Here is a 9443-nt window from a genome sequence, read left to right as displayed (position 1 = left end):
TGCTTTCCTGCTTTGTCAAAGATTAACTGGCCATACATTTGTGGGTCCAGTTTTGAGTTCTCTATTCTATTCCATTGGTCCATGTGTCTGTTTTTGTGCCAATACTATACTGTCTTGGTAACTCCAAATTTGTAGTAGAGGCTAAAGTCTGGGATGGTGATGCCTCCTGCTTTTTCTTCTTTGATATTACTTTGGCTATTCGGGGTCTTTGGTGGTTTCATTCCACAAATTTTAGGATTGTTTGTTCTAGCTTTGAGAAGAATGTTGGTGCAATATTTAAAGTGTTTTATTTATTTCTGAGACAGAAGCAGTGTGAGCAGGGGAGGGTCAGAGAGAGAGGAAGACACAGAATCTGAAGCAGATTCCAGGCTCTGAGCTAGCTGTCAGCGCAGAGCCCGACGTGGGGCTCGAATCCATGAACCATGAGATCATGACCTGAGCCGAAGTCAGATGCTCAACCGACTGAGCCACCCAGGCACCCCGAATGCTGGTGCAATTTTGATTGCGATTGCATTGAATGTGTAGATTGCTTTGGGTGGTATTGTTATTTTAACAATATTTATTCTCCCATTCCATGAGCATGGAATGTTTTTCCATTTCATTGTGTGTTCTTTAAATTCCTTCATAAGCTTTCTATAGTTTTCAGCATAAAAATCTTTTACATCTTTTGTTAGTTTTTTTCCTAGATATTTTATGGTTCTTGGTGCAGTTGTGAATGGGATCAGGTTCTTGATTTCTCTTTCTGTTGCTTCATTATTGGTGTGTAAAAATGCAACCGATTTCTGTACGTTGATTTTGTACCTGCGACTTTGCTGAATTCATGGGTCAGTTCTAGTAGACTTTTGGTGTAGTCTGTCAGGTTTTCATTGTAGAGTATCATGTCATCTGTGAAAAGTGAAAGTTGACTTCTTTGCCAATTTGGTTACCTTTTATTTTCTTTTGTTGTCTGTTTGCTCATGCTAGGACGTCTAGCACTATGTTAAACAACCGTGGTGATAGTGGACATCCCTGTTGTGTTCCTGATCTCAGGGGAAATGCTCTCAGTTTTCTCCCATTGAGGATGATATTAGCTGTGGGCTTTTCATAAATGGCTTTCAAGATGTTTAAGTAAGTTCCTTCTATCCCGACTTTCTCGATGGTCTTTATTAAGAAGGGATGCTGTATTTTGTCAAATGCTTTCTCTGCATCTATCAACAGGATCTTATGATTCTTACCTTTTCTTTTGATAATGGGATCTATCACATTGATTTGCAAATACTGAACCAGCCCTGTAACCCAGGAATGAATCTCACTTGATCATGGTGAATAATTTTTTCTTTGCTGTTGAATTCAATTTGCTAGTATTTTGTTAAGAAGTTTTGTATCCATGTTCATCAGGGTTATTGGCCTGTAGTTCTCCTTTTTTGTGGGGTTTTTGTCTGGTTTGGGAATCAAGGTGATGTTGGCTTCAGAGAATGAGTCCAGAAGTTTCCTTCCATTTCTATTTTTTGGAATAGCTTGAGAAAGACAGGTATTACCTCTGCTTTAAATGTATGGTAGAGTTCCCCAGGGAAACCATCTGGTCCAGGACTCTCATTTTTGTGGAGATTTTTGATAACTGATTCAGTTTCTTCACTAGTAATGGGTCTGTTAAAAGTTTCTATTTCTTCCCATTTGAGTTTTGGTGTAGTGTGTGAGTGTCTAGGAATTTGTCCATTTCTTCTAGGTTCTCCAATTTGTTGGCATATAATTTTTCATAGTATTCTCTGATAATTGCTTGTATCTCTGAGGGATTGGTCGTGATAAATCCATTTTCATTTGTTATTTTATATATTTGAGTCTTCTCTCTTTTTGAAAAGTATGGCTAAGGGTTTATCAATTCTGTTTATTTTTTCAAAAAACCAACTCTTTGTTTCATTTATCTGTTCTACTGTTATTTTTTTTTATTCCTTATTGTTTATTTCTGCTCTGATCTTTATCATTTCTCTTTTTCTCCTGGGTTTGGGATTTCTTTGTTGTTCTGCTTCTAGTTTATTTAGGTGTGCTGTTAGATTTTGTATTTTGTATTATTTTTTATTTCTTGAGATAGGCCTGGATTGCAACATATTTTCCTCTTAGGACTGCCTTTGCTGCATTCCAAAGGATTTGGATTGTCATGTTTTCATTTTCATTTGTTTCCATATATTTTTAATTTCTTTTTTAATTGCCTGATTGACTCATTGTTCTTTATTTATTTTTTTAAATATTTTTATTTTTATTTATTTCTAGGAGAGAGAGACAGCGTGAGCAGGGGAGGGTCAGAGAGAGAGAGGGAGTCACAGACTGAAACAGGCTCTGGGCTCCGAGCTGGCAGTCAGCACAGAGCCCGACGCGGGGCTCGAACCCACGAACCATGAGATCACGACCTAAGCGAAAGTCGGACGCTTAACCGACTAAGCCACCCAGGCGCCCCTGACTCATTGTTCTTTAGTAGGATGTTCTTTACGCCATTCATTTGGAGGTTTTCCAAACTGTTTCGTATGGTTAATACCAAGTTTCATAGCATTGTGATCTGAAAGTGTACATGGTATGATCTCAGTTCTTTTACATTTATTGAGTTATGTTTTGTGACCCAGTATGTGATCTTCTTGGAGTGTATATCATGTGCGCTCGATAAGAATGTTTATTCTGCTGCTTTAGGATGAAATGTTCTGAATATATCTGTCATTTCCAGTGGTCCAGTGTATCATTCAGGGCCATTGTTTCTTTATTGATTTTCTGTCTAGATGATCTGTCCATTGCTGTGAATATTAAAGTCCCATTATTACCACATCTTACCAATAGGATTGCTTATGTTTGTGATAAATTGTTTTATGTATTTGAGTGTCTCTGAATTCAGTGCATAAACCTTTATAATTTTTAGCTCGTCTTGATGGATAGACGCCAAAATTATTATTTTTATTTCTTGTTACAGCCTTTAGTTTAAAATCTAGTTTGTCTAATATAAGTATGGCTGCTCCAGCTTTATTTTAACTTCCAGTAGCATGATAGTTGGTTCTCCATCCCCTCACTTTCAGTCTGACGGTGTCCTCAGGTCTAAAATGGGTCTCTTATAGACAGCAAACAGGTGGGTCTTGTTTTTTTATCCATTCTGATACCCTATATCTATTGATTGGAGCATTTAGTCCATTTACATTCAGTGTTATTATTGGAATATATGGGTTTAGAGTCCTTGTGTTATCTGTAGGTTTCATGCTTGTAGTGATGTCTCTGGCCCTTTGTGGTCTTTGCAACATTCCACTCAGAGAGTCCCCCTTAGGATTTCTTTTAGGGTTGGTTTAGTGGTGATGAATTCCTTCAGTTTTTGTTTCAGAAAATCTTTATCTCTCCTACTATTTTGAATGACAGGCTTGCTGGATAGAGGATTCTTGTTTGCATATTTTTTCTGTTTATCACATTGAAAATTTCCTGCCATTACTTTCTGGCCTGCCAATTTTCAGTAGGTAGTCTGCTACTACTCTTACATGTCTATCCTTGTAGGTTAAGGCTCATTTATCCCTACTGCTTTCAGGATTCTCTCTTTATCTTTGTATTTTGCCAGTTTCACTATGATATGTCATGCAGAAGATTGATTCAAGTTAGGTCTGAAGGGAGTTCTCTTTGCCTACTGGATTTCAGTGTCTGTTTCTTTCCCAAGATTGGGGAAGTTCTCGGTTATGGTTTGTTCAAGTACCCTATCAGCCTCTTTCTCTCTCTTCTTCTTATGGAACTCCTGTGATAAGGATATTGTTCTGTTTCATTCACCCCTCGTGATCCAGATTTTTTCTCTTTCTCTGCTGTCATCATTTTCCATTTTTTTCCTTCTATTTCACCTATTCTTCCCTCTGTCTCTTTTATCCTCGCTGTCATTGCTTCTAGTTTATTTTACACTTCATTTGCAGTATTTTTAAATTCATCATGACTACTTTCTAGTTCCTGGATCTCTGCTGCAAAAGATTCTCTGCTGTCTTCTATGCTTTTTTTTTAAAGCCTGGTGATTAGTCTTATGACTATTATTCTAAATTCTTGTTCAGTTATGTTGATTATATTTATTTAGATCAATTCTTTAGCTGTCATTTCTTCCTGGAATTCTTTTTGAGGAGAATTCTTCCGTTTCATCATTTTGGCTAGTTTTCAGTCCCTTATCTGTTTTAAAAGTTTGTTACGTGCCCTGCACCTGTAAGCACTACTGTATTAAGGAGGGGTCATACACTATCCAGGGCCTGACCCTTTAGAAGTTATTTTTTTGTAGCATGTTACTTGCTCTCTGCTGTTGTGACTTTGGTGACTTTATCTCCCTACTTGTGATGTTTTGGACTCTCCACCAGGTGTTTGTTCCTTGACGTAGCCCTGGAATAGAAAACAAACAAATCAAAAAACAAAAAAACAAGCACACACACAAACAAAAAATCAGAAACATCAGCTACAAGTAAATAACAGGGTGGAATCAGTGCTGATGGAAGAGGCCTTATCCCCTACAAAGAGAGAAATGACAGGTGGGGAGAAAGACAGAATAAAAAATTGAACAGAGGAACCATATGGGTTAATCCAGAGAGAGAGAAAAGAAAATAAAGGAGGTGGGGAAAAAGGAAAATAAATAAAATTGACCAGACATAGAATCTATAGGGATTAATCCAGAGAGAGTGTAAGGAAAATAAAGAAGGAGGCAGGGGAAAATAAGAGAAAAATAAAATTGAGCAGACAGAGGAACTCTATGGGTTAATCCAGTGAGAAAAAGAAGGGGGTGTAGAACATGTATCAAGAGAATGTTTTAAAATGTCTGCTTACACAAACCAACAACCAGAGTAACCAGACTAGAGGAGAGAAGAGATAAGAAAGAGAAAATGAAGGTGAATATATCTCTATAATAAGAATTGTCATAGAATTAAACCAGGCAATGCAACAGTGCTGGTCTGGAAGAGGGACTGTCTGGTTGTCAGCATCAATCCTGTTCCGGTAGATATGCAGTTACTGGCAGTTCCCGACTCTCCTGTGGCCCAACTGTTGGTTCCTTGAAGCCCCACCTTGTTGGTGATGAGGAGAAAAATGGTGACACCCCAGTCTCTCCTCCATGGATCAGGTGACCCTAACCACTCTGTTCAAGCCATCCTCACTGTGCTGCAGGAACAAACAAGGCAATTTGTCCCACTCCTCCGACTCCTGTGCCATGGCGCTTGGCTGGGATTCATACTCTTACTCCTTGTGCCCTGGTACTGGGGGAGTGCTGCTCCATGATGCCCTGATATATGTTTTCTGGCTGGCGGGCACAGCCAGTCTTTGTCTTTTTAGTGGATATAAACCCTCTACTCCCAGCACTCCAGGGAGGGGATTACTTCCTCCTACCGTGGACTGTGCCCCTGACCTAGCCACCGAGCCTGGGCTGGTGCCCCTCCTCCCCAGGTGCACGATCAGCTGGCCCCAGTCTGGTGAAAGCCCCTCAGTTAGAGATTGGATCTTTCTCTCTTCTGGTCCATGCTTTTTCTCTTGTCCAGATACTGTCCTGTACTTCCCTAGCCTCTCTTTCTCTTCCCTTTGTCTCTCCGCAGATGGGGATCCCTCTCCTCCATTTGTTTTCTCTCTCCCTGTTTGCAATCACATACCTATGGCCCATCAGGTTGTCCTAGTGGGTCTTTTGAAGAGACTGTCTCTTTGCCTTCCAGACTCTTGTAGTTCAAAGTCCTTTGGCTTCAATACTGGTTTGAGAGATGAGGGAACTTTGGATCCCCCCTACTTTCTCTGCCATGTTGGCCCCCCTCTCTTGATTCCTTTCCTTACCCATAAACTATAATTACCCAGCACATTTTTGCTTGTATTAGTTTGAATAGTTACCTATTAGGTCAGTTAAGAATAAGAAAAATAAAAGATGTTGTTTTACCTTCATTTATTCCTTCTCTAACGCTCTTCCTTTGTTTATGTAGATTTGTGTTTCTGACCTGTATAATTTTTTTCTCTCTGAAGAACTTTTAACATTTCTTGCAAGGCAAGTCTGCTGGTAACACATTACTTTAGCTTTTGTTTGTTGGGAAAGACTAGTTTGTTTTCACTTTTGAGGGGTTGTTTTGCTTTATACATTATTCTAGCTTGGTGTTTTATTTTTCTTTCAACACTTTAAAAATATTCTACTCTCTTTCTGCTTGTGTGGTTTCTGACAACAGATCAGATATGGTGCTTATCTTTGTTCCTCTGTGGATAAGATGTCTTTTTCTTCTGGCTAGTTTTAATATTTTTCTCTCTTTGGTTTTTTGTTGTTTGCATGTGTTACAGCGAGGTGTAGGTACTTGGTATTTATCCTGCTTTGGTGTTCTTTGTGCTTCTTGCATTTGTAGTATCTGTTACTAATTTTGGAAGATTTTCCCACCATTATTATTTCAAACATTTCCTCTCCTTTTTCTTTTGTCCTTTGTATTCCCATTACATGTATGTTACAAATTTATGTAATTGCCCTACCTTTATTTGTTTTTCTTCTCAGTGATTTTTAAAATCTTTTTTATTATTTATTTTGAGAGTGAGAGAGTGAGTACGTGCATATGCAAGTAGGAATGTGGCAGAGAGAGAGGAGGAGAGAGAATCCCAAGTAGGCTCCATGTTGTCAACACAGAGCCCGATGTAGGGCTTGATCTCATGAACCGTGAGATTATGACCCGAACCGAGATCAAGCATTGGATCCTCAACAAACTGAGGCACCCAGGTGCCCCTAGTTATTATTTTTACTGTTCCTTTTTTTTTTTCTATTTTACTTCATTTTGGAAAGGTTTTTTGTTGTTTGTTTGGAAAGATTCTGGTGACATGTTATCAACCTCACTGTTTCTTTCCTCATCAAGCTCATTGATTCTTTCCTTGACTGTGTCCAGTCTACTAAGGAGCCTTTCAAAGGCATTCTTTATTTCTTTTACAGTGTTTCAGATTTGTAGCATTTCTTCTTGTGTATTTACTAGAGTTTTCCTGTCTTTGCTTACATTACCCATCTGTTCTTGCATGTTGTCTATTTCTTCTATTAGAGTCCTTATCATATTAGCCGTAGTTGTTTTAGATTCCCCTGATAATTCCAAAAGTCTGTGATTTATGTAAGTCTGGGTCTGCTGCTCTATTTATTTCCTTAGATTTTGGGTTTTCTTGTTTTCTTTTGTTATTTTTATTTGAACTTAAAAAATTTTTTAATGTTTATTTTTATTGAGTGAGAGAGAGAGCATGAGTAGGGGAGGGGCAGAGAGAGATGGAGACACAGAATCTGAAACAGGCTCCAGGCTCTAAGCTGGCTGTCAGCACGGAACCTGATGGGCGTCCCAAACTCACAAACCTAGAGATTGTGATCTGAGCTGAAGTCGGATACTTAACTGACTGAGCCAACCAGTACCTCTCCTTTGGCCTTTTGGCATGACTTGTAATTTCTTTGAAAGCTAAATTTTTCTGGTAATGGGAATTGAAGTTATTGACTTTTACTAACTTATTTATTTAAGTTTTTTTGTTTTTTTTTTTTTTGAGAGAGAAAGAGAGTGCAAGTGGGGAAGGGTCAGAGAGAGAGGGAGACTGTATCCGAAGCAGGCCCTGTGCTGACAGCAGGACTGGAACCCATGAACCATGAGATCATGACATGGGTCAGTTAAATGCTTAGCTGACTGAGTCACCTGGGTGTCCTGAACTTACTCACTTTTAGTGTGAACTTTGTGAACTTTTATATTAATCTAGCTATGAACTGGGCTATGTGTTGTTTGCTGTAGCTGTATGTACCAGAGGATTCATTCCCTGATAGTTTCCTCAAGTTTTTTCCCTATTGTCTTTCCGTTTTGCTAAGAATTCCTCCTTTTTAAAAATTGTTTGCTTATTTTGAGAGAGAGAGAGGGAGAAAATAATCCCAAGTGGGCCCCATGCTGTCAAGGGCAAGAACCTAATCCTGGGCTCATGGGAATTGATGGGGCTTGATCTCAGGAATCGTGAGATCATAAACTGAGCCAAAATTAGGAGTCAGATGCTTAACCGACTGAGCCACTCTGACACCTCAAGAAATCCTTTTTTTTAAAAAAATTTTATTTTTGAGAGAGAGAGAGAGAATGCAAGCAGAGGAGAGGCAGAGAATGGAGACACAGCATTTGAAGCCAACTCCAGGCTTTGAACTGTCCGCACAGAGCCTGATTTGGGGCTCCAACTCATGAATCATGTGATCATGACGTGAGCTGATGTCTGACGACTGAGTCACCCAGACACCCCAAGAATTCCTTCTTAAATAAAGTCTATATTGTGCTTTCTCATTGAAATTCAGTTATACTGGATCTATGTTGATGTGATAAAGGAGTTAGAGAGGGATAGTTTTCTTTAATCTTAAAATTAAATCTCAGTTATTTTTAGTGGTCTTGAGTCCTTGGGCCGAGGCCTTCGGATGTATTTCTTAGCTATCCCCCACTGTTGGGTGAAACAGTTAAGACCAGAGGGGGCTGAAGTTGTCTAATTGAATTGCTCTTCCTCCAGGTAGATTTTGTCCTATTAAAGTAGTATACCTTGAGGGCATGACTTTGTTAAGAGAATGCTCTGGGCTATTTCAGTATGGCTACTTTCCCCTCCACTCAAGGCACAAGAGGATTTTCCACAGATCTTAATTGTTTAAACCTGAAAACTTTATGGGGGCTTCTAGAAGTAAAGCCAGGAAAGTGTGGGTCCCCCACCTACATCTGGGACTCCTGTATTTTTTTTTAACTCTCAAGTTAATACATACTTGGCCTCTAATGATTCATCAGTCACAGACTGTTGAAGTGTACCTACACTAGATAAGCTGTATCTGCCTGTTTCTCTGGTTTTCTTGGTAATGATTTGCCCTGAGACCTAAGGTCTCTAAAGGATCTAAGATAAGTTATTGATTTTTAGTTTGTTCATCTTTTTTCTTGTCAGCATCAGAGTGACAAAAACATGTAAGTTCCTTACATGCTGTAGGTGAATGACTAGTTTTTTCTTAAGTAAATTGACTTATGTGAAATGGTATAACTGTGGCTTTAATTTTTGTGCTCTCCTTTGTTTTAAATGTTTGTGTAACCCCTTTCACATCTTGGTTTTTGTGAGGATTAGGTTCTAATTTTAGTTGAAAGTTTTAGGAATTGATTTTAAAATGATTTGTTTCTCTTATTGTTAGCAAGTTATCTTTAGTTGTTCCTGCATTCAAGTAAGGATAGTGTGGTAACTGCGTGGTATAAACATGAGCAGTAAAACTAGAGAACTGAGGCAATTTCATGTGTCCATGAGCTACTTTATAAGAAATTAAACTAAAGCCAATAAGTATATATAAAATGATAAAGATGAAAATGAAGAAAGATGAAAATCTTTGGAAAAGTATGGCTTATGCATACCTGTTTACTCAGACATTATTACATATTATAGATTTTTCACTGTAAATAATTCATAGATTGTTATCATTTGTGATTAAAATTATTTATTTAGAATTATTTACTTTAGTTAAAATA

This window comes from Crocuta crocuta, unplaced genomic scaffold, assembly GCF_008692635.1.
Source record: "Crocuta crocuta isolate KB4526 unplaced genomic scaffold, BGI_CrCroc_1.0 scaffold864, whole genome shotgun sequence".
NCBI classification, from domain to species: Eukaryota; Metazoa; Chordata; class Mammalia; order Carnivora; family Hyaenidae; genus Crocuta; species Crocuta crocuta.
The sequence above is the reverse complement of the archived record's forward strand: the minus strand, read 5'-3'. Positions refer to the sequence as shown.